Below are 15,765 nucleotides of genomic sequence, written 5' to 3' on the forward strand. Positions count from 1 at the left end.
TGAGAGTAGAGAGAGAGGAATCGAGTTTAGATGATGAAGAGAGTGGGGAAAAAAGCACTTTGTTATCCCTTGTCCTGAGTACCAGAGGGGAAAGAAGGAAGGAATACAAGAAGGTCCAAGGGAATAGGCAGGGACCAGAAAAAGAGGATAGAAGGGCTGTCTTCTGGCTGCAGTTTAAAATTGGCAGCTGTGCAGATGCTTCCCACCCCAACCTGCCTTGGGAAAGCAAGACAAATGGTCATTTGGTTCATTTAGATATGGAGGGACCACCAACCACCCTAGTCCTTAGAGTATCCCCTGGCCCAAGAGGGGCACGTCAAGGCATTGCTCGTATTAATGCACTAACCATGAACTTCATGATTTACCTAGGAGCTGATGTGCAGGTCAGCCGGCAGAGAGAGGAGCGGAGCTGCTGCTTCTCTGAGCTTTCACCCTTCAAGGCAGCTGCCAGAAGGCAAACGTGGACCCTGCCAGAGTCACTTGTGACATAGCTGAGAGAGGACAGACTACAAGGACATCAGCAGTAGAAAGTGGATTCTGCTGCTCCTCTTCACAGCCTCTCCCGACTGCAGACAAGACCAGCATATAAGCACACTGCCTCTTGCTGGGACCAGGGGGAGAGGAACCCATGATGCCTGGCAAAACTGAGGTCTGAAGATGGGGTGAGAACAAATGTCTAGGATGGCATAACTGATTTACACAACACAAGTTAAGTATTAAATCACTGAATGGGACAGAATTATACTGCAAGAACTTTAATTTAGTTCCTTAAAGCTGGCTGGTTGGAGATCCAGAATCAGAAAATAAAATCAGTTCTAGAAAAACACATTATGTTTTTGAACTCTCAACTTTGTAATTATATAGTATAGTCATGTTATCTGAACATATATTTATATATATTTGTCCAAAATTAAGATCACGCCAGAGATGCACATAATCATTTGAGTATCACCATCATTTAAAATTATGTCTGCTGTTCTATCACATGGGTATATAATGATTTTATTTAACCTGGACTCATTTTTGAATTTTTCTTATGTAGAAAAATGTGCAGTGAGGATCACTGAACATATATCTTTGAGAACTTGTTCAATCATTTTTTTAGCATAATTTCTTAGGAGGTTGAGGGCCAGAGGCTATGACTTTGACACATATTGCCAACTTTTCCTCTAGAGTATATAAATTTTTACTGTTCAATCAGTGTATGAGCACCTCTTTGCTCTAAACCCATGCTAAGGCTAAAACTTTTATAAAAAATAACTTTGAATACTAAAACATTTAAAAAATAACTTTGAACACTAAAACTTATTGGAAATATAACAGGTAATTGGAGGGGTAAAATTAATATGACTGTTTTAATATGTTCCTATAAAATTGAAATTTCCTTTTTTTTTAGTGACCTTATTTTTGTATTTCTCTTTGGTGTTTTTTGTCGATTTCTCTATTGAAATGATCAATATTTTGTTTTTTATGAGTTCTGTACATGAAAATTCTTTTTCAGTGAAGTATATTGCAAATATTTTCTCTCAAGTTCTCTATTATTTCAGTTTTCAGTTTTTTTTTTCCCCCTTGGGGGGATATGTATATTTTAAATTTATGTGAGGTCAAAGCTCTTTTTCTTTTATGATTATTGTTTTATGTTATTTTTATATTTCTCTGTCTCTACTGTAGAATAAATACAATGATTATATAATGTATTATATCAGCTATATAAATATTTGTTTATGTTTGCTTATAGCACTTTTATAGTTTCACTTTTATTTTTAATCTTTTATTATATACAATGTATTTTAGGGTAAGAGCAAAGGAATCTAGCTAATTTCTTCCATATTATCCACTATTTGTCCCAATTTCATTTACTAAATTATCCATTTGCCTGTGTCAGCCTTAAAGGACATCTTTATCTTATATTTTACATAATTAATTTTGTATTTTATGCATTTTTGTTATTCTCTATTTTGGTGCCAATACCACACTATTGTAATTATGATAAATTTAGGGTACATTTTAGGATTTGGAAGGACAAGTCCTCCCTCATTAATCTTCTTTTTCATAATTTTCCTGGACATCAAAAGAAGCTTGGAGTAATTTTTATCAATTCACTGAAATAATATTGGCATTGTGATTGAAATTGAAATTAATCTATAGCTTAATTTGGGGAAGAATTAGTGTCTTTATAAAGATATGCTTTTGCATCTAGTTATCTGTATATTTCCAGATACTAATTTTGCTCCTAGGCTTCTGAGTATAGCCTTGTAATTTTCTTCAAATAGGTGATCTGAGCTTCTGTGAAGTTAATTCCTTCTATATTTCTTTTACATTTAATGCATATAAAATATCTTCACATTGTATTTTCTAATTTTGAAAATGTATTTAATTTTTGGTTTTTCATTGTCCAATTTACTGAATTCACTTCCTATTTCTAATAGCCTCTTAGTTCCTTTAGTTTTGAAATTTTATTAGATAAATATATTTAAATTTTTTCCTGTTTTCGTTTTTTTAATGTTTTATTTTTTTAATTGCATTCGGTCTTTGATTTAGAATAATAATGTATGCATTAATTGTGGAAAAATGTTTATATGTATGTATTATGACATTAATAGATATACATGCAATATTTACATTTGATGCTGCTGGAAGTGTTCTGATTGACTTTTATCATACCAAGTACAGATCTTTTTATTCCTGTTTTAAAGAGGTTTTTCTTTAGGAATGAATGTTAAATTTTATCAAATGTTTTTCTCTCAATGCATTAAGAATTATTTGTTCTTTTTTTCTTATTAGACCTATTTATAATATGCATTTTATTAATAAATTCCCATTTGTAACCTATATATATTCCTGGAATAAATGAAAGGGATACTGATTTTTAAATATACAGCTGGAAATGGTTAGTTAATCTTTTACTTAAGATTTCTTTCTTAATAGAGAAGTGGTGGGTTTACAGAACAATAATGCATAAAATATAGGATTCCCATAAAGCACCCCACCAACGACAACTTGTATTGGTGTGGAATATTTTTATAATTGGTGGTAGTGCATTTTTATAAGTGTACTATTAGTTAAAGTCCATGGTTTAACTTATGGTTTACAGTTTTTGCAGTATAGTTCCATGGATTGTTTTAAAAAAATCTGCTACCATATATACAACCTGATATTTCCCCTTTTAATCATACTCAGATATATATTTCAGTACTGTTAATTGTGTTCCCAATGTTGTGTTAACATCAGCACCACCCATTACCAAGTAATTTCCATCATTCCAAATAGGAACCCTGTACATTTTAAGCCTCAACTTCACATTCCCTATCCCCAACTCAACCCCTAGTAACTTTTATTCTAGATTCTGACACCCTCAGTTTGCTTATTCCAATTGTTTCAAATCAGTGAGACCACACAATATTTGTCCTTTTGTGTCTGGCTTATTTCACTCCACATGATGTCCTAAGGGCTCATCCACATTGTTGCATGCATCAGGACTTCATTCCTCTTTAAGGCTGAATAATATTCCACTGAATGTATATACCACATTTTATTTATCCATTCATCAGTTGATGGACACTTGGATTCCTTCAGTCTTTTGGCAATTGTGAATAATGCTGCTATGAACAGTAGTGTGCAAATATCTGTTTGAGTCCCTGCTTTCAGTTCATTTGGATATGTACGTAGTAGTGAGAGTGCTGGGTCATATGGCACTTTTATACTTAACTTTCCCAGGAACCAAACTGCCTTCCACAGCAGAGGATTTTGACTCATTAGGTTCACTATAGTAAGGTAGGTAGGTATGTAGGCAGAGAGAGGATAAAGATAAAGCATAGACACAGGCATATATTTATATATGAATCCTCAGTACCTAGACATATCGTGCTTGGAACCATGGCCACTATCAGCTCCTTAGGCTCACTTTTCTGTCATTAGAAAATAACTGATTATATTTCTCAATTCTTCTGTGCAAACAATAAAGGGCTTTGTGTTAAAAGGGCAAATTTTGGCTTGCATATTTGTTACTAGAATAAAAATGATGAACACACACACACAAACACCACATAGGATTGTACAACACAGTGTACCTTAATGCCCCCAGGGACTGTAGTTAATAATACAATGTTCTTTCATCAACTATAACAAATGTACCATACTAATACAAGGTGTTAATAATAGTGTGGTATATGGGAACTCTTTATTTTATGCTTTATTTTTTCTGTAAACCGACAACTTCTATAATTAAAGAATAAATGAAAATGGAAAAGAATGGCTCAGATTGGTTACTGCCAGACTCATTGTCCTTTGTTATAGGCTTGTGAATTAGAAGAGCAGCTCGCTGTCCCAGAGAAGATGCTGGGCTATATACTTTATGTATTCTTTAAGCTCTCTGACAGTGTTACTGAAATGATGCGTATCTAGAATTTTGAAAACACATGTTTTTGAAACTTCACTTGGAACCTTTGGGGCAGGTTGCAGATGGGAGAGTGGTGGAGAGGATATTTCTTTGCCAATGTTCTCAGTTTACTTCATGCTTTCATGTCTAATCATATTTTTACCTCCTTGAATTAATTTTAAACATTTATTTCAAATTAATTTTATGCATAATATTACCTCATATTTTCTGATACTCTTTCTCATACACATTATTGTATGTTTGGTTTACCATCTCTCTGTCTAATTAAATGTACTAGTATTTTGCTTATTATATGGATCTTTCCAAGGAAAAATTTCCTTTATTTACTGTTAATGTTACCATTTTTTTTGTTTCTCATTCAATTTTTCCTTTTCTTAAAAAGTTATTACTCTACTTTCCTCAGCATATTGAATGAATGTTCCACACCCAGGGAGAAAACATAAACTATGGAGCATAAGGTTCCTATATATACAGAATATATATATATATATACCCACATATATATATATACTACAGTTTATTGATATTTTTTCATATTTTAATTCCTTCAGTTAAGATGCATCTTAAAAATGATAGTGTATGATAGCTTAATTGGCAGCATATTTCCTATCCTAGGGGAACATAAAATAATGGTACATTTAGAAATCAAGGGCATTTTTAATTTAGTGAAAGGTATTACGTATCTGTTGAATGACTTAATGATAATATTATTCTGTAAATATATATTTTTCTAAAAATTGCTGTAAATATAATTGTATAATCAAATAAAAATATCAAAATTGCTCTTGTATGACATATAACACTTAAGCAAAGAATAAAATTCTAAGAAGTGATGGGGGTATAATTGGAAGATGTATAACCAGTTCTCATTTACACTATAACAATGTTTTTTGTGGTGCACAAAACATGCCAGATCCCGATAAGTAATGTCAGTGGCAAGATGAAAAAGGCAGCTTTTCTGTTCTGAAGGAGTTACCATCTAATCTCAATGGGTAGGATTTAAAAATTACTTAACTATTCTTAGATTTAAGTATAATTTATGCATAGGCTTTAAGGATATGGAATCATTCTTAGTCGTAGGTAATGATCAATAATATTAAAATAGATGTATAGTTTCCAGACCACTGGAGATGATAAAATCAATTGTGCATGGTCTTTAGAGAAAAATGTTAAATAAGAAGAAAATATAAAAATATAAAATGCTGAAAGCATAAAACTAGTTAGCAAAAGTAAGACCAGTCATGAAAGTGTCCCTGAGGATCCTTGATAATGAACTAAGTACTGAAATCCTAACTGTCCAATCATTTCCAGTCTGAACATAGAGGATGTGTTCCAGCAAAGAATATTTGTTGTTGAAATTGTAGAAGGATGAATCTGCTCCCCCCATTATCTGCTCCCTGGGAGGAGGAGAAAGGTATCTCCCCACACTTAAACTAAGTGAGAGGAACTTTAGAACACCACTCAGAGAGATGGGGGTGCATTCCGAAGGCGATACTGACCTCACCCCTGCCTGGAGACCTGCTGCTCTGTATCAGGTTGCAGTCTCATGTCCCCTATGGGGTCAGAGCTGAATGGGTTAGAATTGGACCTGTGTCACTTGACCTTTTTGGAGTACTAGACTTCAGCATAGAAATGTCGGCAAAGTTGAGACTGGTTGAATTGCTAGCCATAGTAGAGTGAATAGAAGTCTATATTTCTAGAGTTTGTGGGGCAAAACATGAGCTTTTGTTTGCTCATATAATCCCACTTTGTGAAAGAGGCACACAGCCCCATGCCAGAGTGCACGGCTTGATGTCAAGAACAATGGCTCCTCACTTGAACATCTTGCATGAGGGCACATGACAGCTATGGAAAAACATGCCAAGTTTTCACTGGGGCTCAGGGGGGACTTTAGAATAAAGCTGGGTTAGAAATAGCTTGAAAAGATTGTACTAAATAGAACTATCTGCAAAGGGAGAGACCATCCTTACAGAAAAGGAATGCTGTTGAATGAGCCAGCCAAAGGGGTACTGATGCAAAATACCAGAAATCTGCTGGCTTTTATAAAGGGTGTTTATTTGGGGTAGAAAGCCACAGTTACTAGGCCATAAAGCATAAGTTACTTCCCTCACCAAAGTCTGTTGCCATGTGTTGGAGCGAGATGACTGCCAACGTCTGCAACAGTTCAGGCTTCCTCCGCTCGTTTCTCTCCCAGCTCAGATTCTCTGCTTCCTCCACAAGGCCAGCTGTAGACTATCAGGCAAATGGCTCATCTCTCTTCCCAGGCCTCTGCTGTATCCAGTTGAGCCTTCTCTCCATCCTCAAGTATCTGCTTCTCTATGTGTAAACTTGCCAAGCTCCAGGATCAAAATTCCAACCTCATTTCTCTGAGGTGCAGTTTCCCTGTGAGTCCCCACCCAGCAAGGGTGCAGGGACTCAATGTTCTACTGACATGGCCCAGTCAAAGCCTCAATCATTATTTAATCAAGTGAAAGTAAACCTCTGAATCCAATGTAATCTAATATGCTTTGAGGAACAAACCAGTTTACAAACATAATCCAATACCTATTTTTGGGATTTATAAACAATTATCAAACTGCTACAGCTGGTTTGATAGAAAAAGAATGAAAAAAGGGATAGGGATTCTTACTGATCCAAACAAAACTTTCCATAGCCTATGAAAATGATTATACAAGTTTCATATGAAATGGCTAGCCAGTAGTTAATATGAAAAGAAGCTAATTCTCCACTTGAAATAAATGGAAGCAAGCTCTCAGCACAATCCTGAGATAGGAGACCTGTGAGAATAGTTATGACATAGAACTGGCAGATCTTGTTAAATGGCTGGAGAGTGAATATGCCTTTGCCTATCTTCTTAGGAGTCCTACTCCTGTCAAAAGAGAAAGTTTCTTGAATTAACCATTAACTTAGTTTCCATTCCAGGGGTAAAAAAAATGGCCTCCTAGCTTTTAGTTTAGTGCTTAATTTTCAACTGTCCTCTGTGTGTTTGAAGAAGAAGAAGAAGAAGAAGAAGAAGAACAACAACAACAACAACAACAACAAAACCACCCAAACAGTCCAGTATATTAAATGGCAACTTTGGAAGTTAATGCTCTGCATTTGTTCCAGAGTATCTGATTTATGATAAAAACACATTGATGCTGCATGATCCCATGTGAAGTTGCATTTGGTACCTGGACTGGCAAGTAAAATTTCCTTCCTTTACAAAACAAGAAACAGCAGTACATCTTCACAAGATTATTGTGCTTCTTATCAATTAGAATGTATCTTTAGGGTTTATTGAAGTATATAATCACAAAAATGTAAAAATCTTAGTAAACAGAAAAAGAAAACTCTTAATATTTCCCTTCCTCAGAATTACATATACAAATCGAATAATGCTTCTTGTTCCAGTGTCTACTCTTTGAATCTTTACAAAACCACCAAGCAATAATGCTTTATTAAATGCCTAGATTCTTGAATTTAAGTGACTAAGATATCAGCAAAAGTAGATGAGTGCATGTTGCTAAGGTGCAATGCTTTATAAGAGAAATGGAGAGGGAAGTAGACATCCCTAAACTATTGTAACTTGAAAAATGAAACAAATTTAACCTACTGCAGATGGGCCATGTGGATGTAAGAAAAGACATATTAATCAAACCTTACCAATTAAGGAACTGGTACTTCACTATCAAAACTCTGAGATGAATTTCAGAAAAAGCATGGTTTGATGGAATGGATACTTACATTATTAAGGTATCATGGCAACCTATCTATATCTTTTGAGTGCTACATAGAGGTCAAGTTGAAAGTTCTCAGCTGATTACCACCATGGCAATTAATAAGCATGATTTAGCTTGTTCTTTCTATCTTAACTGAATACATGAGTATATAGAAGCAGGAAATTCTTTCTAATACTAAAGAGTAATATCTTCTGATACATGAGAGATAAATGAATTAAAAACCATTGATAACCTTTCAGCAAATAATTTCAGGACAATTTTAATTAATAAAAGAATTCTTATAATTTGTGAAATTTGAAGTTAAAGTCCTACCATTATCAGTAATAATTTTTGATTATATGCAATTTATCTTGAAATGTTGTTTTCTCCTAATTCTGGTTACTCCTGCTACTTTCTAATATGCTACAGATTTGGAATTTGAGGTTATGTACACACATCTAAACAGTTTACAATGGTATTAATTTGTACTTGCTTCTGTTCTCAATTACCAAATTAGATCTGTGGAGCCTCTGCTCTTGGAAGCCTATTCTAGGCTTCTCCTCTGCCTTCCACATCTGATAATTGCATCACTATTCACCCCTTCTCAGACTAAGAACCTAGAAGTCATCCTGGGTTTTTCCTATTTCTTCACAACCCATACCCAGTCTATTAGCAAGTCCTACTTCTGGCCCTCATTTCAAAGTATATGGAAATTCATCTGACCAGTTCTCACCTCCTGTACTGCTACCACCTCAACCTGTGGCACTACCACCTCTTGCCTGGTCCATTAGTATGCCACCCAGCTTCCCTTTTTGCAACACTCTAGCCCATCTGCCGTGGAGCAGCCAGAGTTATCTTTATAAAATACAAGTCAGACAGTGTCACTCTCTTAGTCAAAACCTTCTATAAGTTACTTATTATATGCATATAAAATTTAAAATGACTTACCATATCCTATGATCTTATACCTTATCTGACCCTTTCTAACCCCATCTTATACCAGTCTGCTTCTTGTCACTCAGATCCAGCCACACCATCCTTCTGATGTCCTTGCAACTCACAGGGTTCATTACCACCTCAAAATCATTGGACTTTTTGTTCTCTCTGCCTAGAACATTCTTCCACCCAGATCTTCCAATGACTCCCTCAGTATATCCAGGTATTTTCTTAAATGTTCCTTGACTGTTTATCTTAAATAGCCTTCATCCTTTCCATTTTCAGCCCCTTCAACTGCTTTATGATTTTATAGCACTTTCTACCAGCTGACATTTCATGTTTGCTTGTTAACTTGTTTATTTTTTATTCCAATCCCCCTTCAATGTAGTTCCATGGGGTAGGGGACTTTATCCCTCTTGTCCTCTACTGTATATCCTGGATCTAACAAAGTAACTGACAATATATGTAGCAGACAATAAATATTTGATGAATGAATGTATAAATTGACATGGTAACAAAAATGGATAAATAGTGACAGAAAGGTGTTAACTAAAAGTCAAATTTTCTCTTACCGTGGAACTTCAAATCTAATCAGAGAAGATATAGCATAGCACACCTATGCAAAAGAATACAAAACATTAGAGGTTGAATACATTATACTCAAATACGGCAGAGCAAAGCAGGATGTTTTATTATGTATGTAACGTGGGCCATCTGTCTCCCTCCTGTTTCTTTTGCATTTCTCCATACTGCCTATTATGGTCTTTGCACATAAATGTTGACTGTGACTAATTGATATTTTTTTAATCTGCAAGTACAAGGAGAAAATAATATTGAAAACAAAGCTAAAGTGAAGGATTGAATTACTTTAAATTACCTGTGATTTAATTTTTCCACCCTCTATACTAAGCAAGGATAACTATGTATTGTCTTTTGTTTAGCTACAGGATACACATCAGAAAAATATTTTAAGGAATGGTATAATATTTTCAAGATACTACAAGCTAAAAATAAATTCTATTAAAAATTTTCAGTTCCAGTGTTTCACACTCCTTTTTCCAATCTATAATCCTTAACAATTTGGGGAAATTAAGCCATATACTTTAGAATATATATTTAGAGTATAAGTGAATTATACATAATTGACTGAATTAATTATTTATTCAAAAAATACTGATCACTGGCTTGGATAGGCTGGGGCTAGCAAAATTCAGTAAGTTTTAGTTCTAGCTCACAAGAATCTGATGGTTCATTCATTCATTCACCTGATATTTTAAAACCAATCAGCATTAAAAAACTTCATTCCAGGCATTGAGGATGTAATTTTTTTTTTTTTAAGATTTATTTATTTATTTATTTGTCTTCCCTTCCCCCTCCCCCCGCCCTGGTTCTGTGTCTATTTGCTGCGTCTTCTTTTTTGTCCGCTTCTGTTGTCAGCAGCACGGGAATCTGTGTTTCTTTTTGTTGCGTCATCTTGTTGTGTCAGCTCTCTGTGTGTGTGGCGCCATTCTTGGGCAGGCTGCACTTTCTTTCGCGCTGGGCGGTTCTTCTTATGGGGTGCACTCCTTGCGCGTGGGGCTCCCCTATGAGGGGAGGCACCCCTGGGTGGCACGGCACTCCTTGCATGCATCAGCACTGTGTGTGGGCCAGCTGCACACAGGTCAAGGAGGCCTGGGGTTTGAACCACGGACCTCCCAGGTGGTAGACAGATGCCCTAATTGGGGATGTAATTGTGAAGAAAGCTCTCAAGGTCCCTATAGTCACTGCGTTTAAGATTCCAGGAAACAGAAATGATGCAATTGCTGGCAAATGGGATTGTACACCAAGGCACAGAAAAGGACAGAATGGGAGCAAATCACAAAGGAAGCCAAACATAAGCCTTCAGGGAGGGCCTGCCTGAGGATTGATATTGAGATTACATACCAGGAATAGGTCTAAAAGCAAACAGATCATCAGACTACAAGGTTTTAGTAGAAGTAAAGATGTGAGTAGGGATATGCTGGTTGCATTCAAAAAGGGAAGATAAACATTGCCATTTGGTATCAGCAAAGCCTTACCCTGGAGAAGCTTGGGCCTCAGGAGTGTGGATTTGCCAGATGGATCAGGGGTGGGCTGTAGAGACAAAGGGAACAGCATGTGCACTACATCTGAAGGTTGTCACATACACGAACACATAAACAAGGGGCATGACTCAGCCTCTCACAAAGTGGACTGATGGTGTAAACTGGTGTAGGGAACTTGGCTGGCAGAATCTTGCTTTCCTATCACATGTCAGGGATTGTGACATTTAGAAAGGTGATTAACACTTGGGAAGAGTGTGAGGCAGTGTTCTGTACTGATCTGTCTCAAGAGCTGCTTAGGGGTAATTCCTGGCATGAAAAAGTACAGTGATTGCAGACCAGTGATCTGCCCTTACTCAGGTGCCACACTGGCTGAAAAATGGGCTTGATTACAGGACAGAGAACAGGGCTTCATTATTCTAGAAGACTCTGCCCTTGGCCCTGGACATGAAGATAGAAAAGTAAGGCTAAAAGCTTTTTCAAAATGCTTGGAAAATGCCTAAACAGGTAACTGACAAATTGTCTTACATAAGTGTGGGATAGGGTTTTCAAGAGATATTTTTAAATAAATAACCAAATGTATATCCATATCAACATCTATTTTATGAACAATGACAGAGCAGATTGGGAGGAGAGAGATTCATGCAAACAACATGGATTCTTTAAGGCAGATTTTTTTAAAAAGGATTGTATCTGTTTTAGAGAGAGTTATTCAAAGGACTCAGATTTTCTCCATGGTGCCCTGTTTTAGAACATGGATTTACTTGGCTGTTATATACAAATTCTTGCTTTCTGTGGTTCTCTGGATAACAGCATGTTTTCCATATATGCCAAAGGACTCAAATGGGTTTGTGAAATCATCTCTTCTATTTGTTGTTGTTTGATTAACTGTATGAAAATTGCTTTGTCATGAGAAGTCTTAATTGCAATAATTCTTTAGCAAAATATAGTGATGTCTTCTAGGCAGTGCTCCTATTTAAGGCTATGATTGTGTCCTAGCCAAACAGATGTGTTTATTTCCATGTCTGATCAAAACAGGAAGACAAAGGGACTCTGCCCACGGCCTTGTACTTCCTCTAATACAGATAAAAGGGGAGGAGACATGCAAGCAGTTGGGGATCACAGACATTAAAGTGGGAGGGTAGAAAAAGCCATATTGGTGTGAGTCAAACTGAGGCAGCTGTGCTTTCCTTCTAAGTGCTGTACCAGCTGTGTGGGGGCTGAAGCAAACCAGAGGGAGAGCTGGCTGGTGGCACTTGTTTGGGGTGGGTGGTCTCCTCCCTCCATGTGCCGGAGAGAGAGGATAGATTTATAATTGTCCTGCCTATCAAAGATGCTACTGCCAGGGCACTTTTGAAGCCCTGTCACATCGGGAGCAGATAAGTAAGCATATAGGCCTGAGTTCACTGCAAGCTGTGACTGTACACAGGAAGGAAAGCAGCCGCTTCTCTCTAAATGCTGATTAAAAGCTGTAAATAGTTGGAAAAGCTTTACAAATAGAGGACCTCCAAGTTTAGAGCAAGGAGAATGGAAGAATTCAGATTGAGTAATGGGGAGCTCTTTTAGGGAAATAAGATGAGGGTAGGAGACTCAGGGGCACTCACAGTCATGAAGAGGCTGAGGAGTAGGGAAAGGAGCTGCACAGGAATAGAAAATGAAGAAAGAGCTATTGTTTCTCATCACTAAAATCAATTTTAAAATGTTATAGATTAAGATTTTCATCTTCTGTTCCTTCTTTTTTTAAAATTTTATCTTATTTTATTTCTTTTAGGGTATGCAAGGGAGTAAAGTGTTTATTAAGAAACAAGAAACAAGAAAAGAGATAAGTACACACCCGAGGCATGGATGCAAGCCATGCAACAGGGTGAGGTGTGTGCACAGGGCCCCAGGGTAAGCCTCTTTAAGACTTTTCCTCCTTCTCTTTCCTAATGTTGGGGAGGGCCCCCGCTATTTGCTGATCTGAATGGTTGCCTTTGGTCCCCACCTGTTAGCTCTCAGGGAACTAATGATGAGGGCTTTTATTTGGAGTTATCCAAGACCAATGGGGAGGCCTGTCTGGAGTTGTTCAGGGCTTCTCCTTGACGCTGGAAAGAGTTTCAAATGGGACTCCATGGCCATGTCTCAACAGAGTCTTTCTGGTTTTGTTATTACTAGCAGCCTTCTCTCAGGTGATTTCTAGGCAGGGTCTCATGGCCATGTACTCTCGTGGGTCCCAGCTGTCTTCCCTCTTTCCCTATACTAACCTGCCTCAACTCTCCCCTCAGAGAGTGTACACTTATTCTTAAGTGGGAGCTGAAGGGCAATGGTCATTCTTCTGTAGCTGCTTCTCCTGTTTAGGGGGAGTAGTCGCTTCCTGACAGTGTGAAACTCTCTGGCTATTCTATCAAGGTTCAGGGAAGATGGGTCCAACACTGGAGTTGGAACTGGATGAAATCCTCATATGACTAAAACTTTGTTCTGGAAGGTGCTGGTTCTGTAAGAAAGAAACTATGTTGAAGACACATGGTCCCACTAAAAGGATAAAGAAGATGGTGGTAGGCAGGCCCAAAAAGGGGCCACCATGACATACTGGACCACAAGAGTGAGAAAGGCCAGGTCCCTTCAGAGGCTGCATCCTCCTGAAGTTGATAGGAAACAGCATTCTTCCTTGAGTTCTTTTATGTTATTGGTTAACTCTAGGGAGAGATTGTGGTAGGCCTGCTGGGTTTGGTATAAATTGCCAATCCCAGTTCCCATGGTGGTGGTTATGCTTAGGACAGCTAAGAGATGTATGAGGGGCACTGCCCTAGACATAAACTCACAAAGACAGTGTAAGCAACAATAAGACAGTCATATGGCAAGCAAAATAAAGGTGATACTTAAGAGAGTCATTCTTTTATATTATAAGCACATTCATTAATTACTTAGAAAATGAAATACATTCACCAAGACTTTTGACATGTTCAATATCCCTCTGCATGTGATCTAGAATAGAAGAGATATTATCACATCAGGTATCTAGGTACAGTACTTAATACTAATCAATGCACATGCTACTTTTTTGAGCTGCAGTTAATAGATCTAAGCTCCAGGTATGCAATACTCTACATATTGTCTTTTCATGGGAGCAGGTATAATGTCAATTGTGCTTACATTCTATTCACATCACTCTGATAATTATTGCTTCACTTGGTATGTCCTTCACACAGCCAGCATCTTGCAGCACTGTTGGCCCTTGGAGGGAAGCTCCAGTGTTTCATTGGCCTGGTGCATTGCACCCTTTGGTACTGTGAAACAGAGACAGTCTGGAGGCAATGTCTATTGTAAATCTGGTCATATTGAGCCATAGCTGATTGCTGCAGGAGTCTGAAACTGCAATGAATTCTCATCCACTTCAGGAGCATATCCAGAGATGTGGTAGATACTTTCATTATTTTAGGGATTATAGTGACTGACCTAGCCAATAACTCAAATGCAGAGGCACCATGCAGGGTATTGGGGCCTGTTTTGATTGCACAAGAGAATTTGACAATACTGAAGTCTATCTCTTTTAATTTTTATATACTTTCCAAATACTTCCAATGCAGTTTATAACTTATTAAATGAACTTAACTATTTTAATACTGTACTTTTTACTTTTATTCCTACCATGATAATGTTAATTAACAGGTATATAACTTTAGCAGCACAGGAAAAACTACATTTTCTATTATTTTACCTAAACCTAAGATTCCCAATGGAATCAAGATTATCTCCCCCTACCACCACTTTAATATGAAGATTGAGGTAGCCTCTGACAGATGCCTCTGTTATGAAGCTACTTTTTGTTATCAATATCAATTTACATTTCTATTTAATAATAGCTTCCTGGAATTAGCCATTTAAATACTTCAGCTTAGAAAATGCATTTGAAAATTTCTTATACTAAACCGTAAGTTCATTTACCTTTATATAGCTTATTAAATTACAGTTAGAAACCAATGAAATTTATCCATTTTAAGTACTGTCTTACATTCCTCATTCTGTTCTGTGAAAACTAGTCATTTCACTTTAGGACAGTTCTTAATTTCATTAAACACGAACTACAATTTTCATCATTTTAAGGATTTAATAGATATAATGATAATTTATTTAATTGGCATTCTATAACCTAGGGAGATTATATCCAAGCTAAATAAAATTGAAATAATTAAAATTTATGCAAGTTATGTTCTTTTTCCTTCCTTCACAGGAGGTTAAAACATCTTTTCTTTAGTAAAATTCTAAAACTGTGAAACTATGGATACTTTTAAAAGCACACTGACTACAATCAACAAGATGGCAGTAGAATAAGGAACTCCACTTCTAAAGTCAGCTTGTGCTGCAGGGCAGTTAGTAATCACCCAGAGTTATCTAAAGCACCTGTTTGGGGGCTCCTGGAGACCAAAAGAGCATGCTGCAACATCCTTGAAAGAATGGAAGGAGGAGACTGTCCATCTGCAGAGAAGATTTTTTTTTTTTTTTTTAATTTTTTTATTTTTTATTGACTTTGTAATAATATTACATTAAAAATATATATGTGAGGTCCCATTCAACCCCACCCCCCCACCCCCCCTCTCCCCCCCCCCCAACAACACTCGTTCCCATCATCATGACACATCCATTGGATTTGGTAAGTACATCTTTGGGCACCTCTGCACCTCATATACAT

General features: G+C 36.8%; 1 long non-coding RNA gene across 5 annotated transcripts in view; it reads left to right on the forward strand.

Moving 5' to 3' along the window:
• Positions 1–354: 354 nt before the first annotated feature.
• LOC139440012 (uncharacterized) overlaps positions 355–15,765 on the forward strand; it is a 37,358-nt gene continuing 21,947 nt past the window's right edge. Inside the window, exons 1-3 of one of the 5 annotated variants that reach the window (XR_011650127.1) lie at positions 355–708; positions 9,123–9,259; positions 12,868–12,986. This is a non-coding gene — a long non-coding RNA (uncharacterized lncRNA). The remainder of the gene's footprint in view (positions 709–9,122; positions 9,260–12,867; positions 12,987–15,765) is intronic. The other 4 variants (XR_011650125.1, XR_011650124.1, XR_011650123.1 and 1 more) reach the window with 4 other exon arrangements.

Source organism: Dasypus novemcinctus, chromosome 11 (genome assembly GCF_030445035.2).
Source record: "Dasypus novemcinctus isolate mDasNov1 chromosome 11, mDasNov1.1.hap2, whole genome shotgun sequence".
NCBI lineage: Eukaryota > Metazoa > Chordata > Mammalia > Cingulata > Dasypodidae > Dasypus > Dasypus novemcinctus.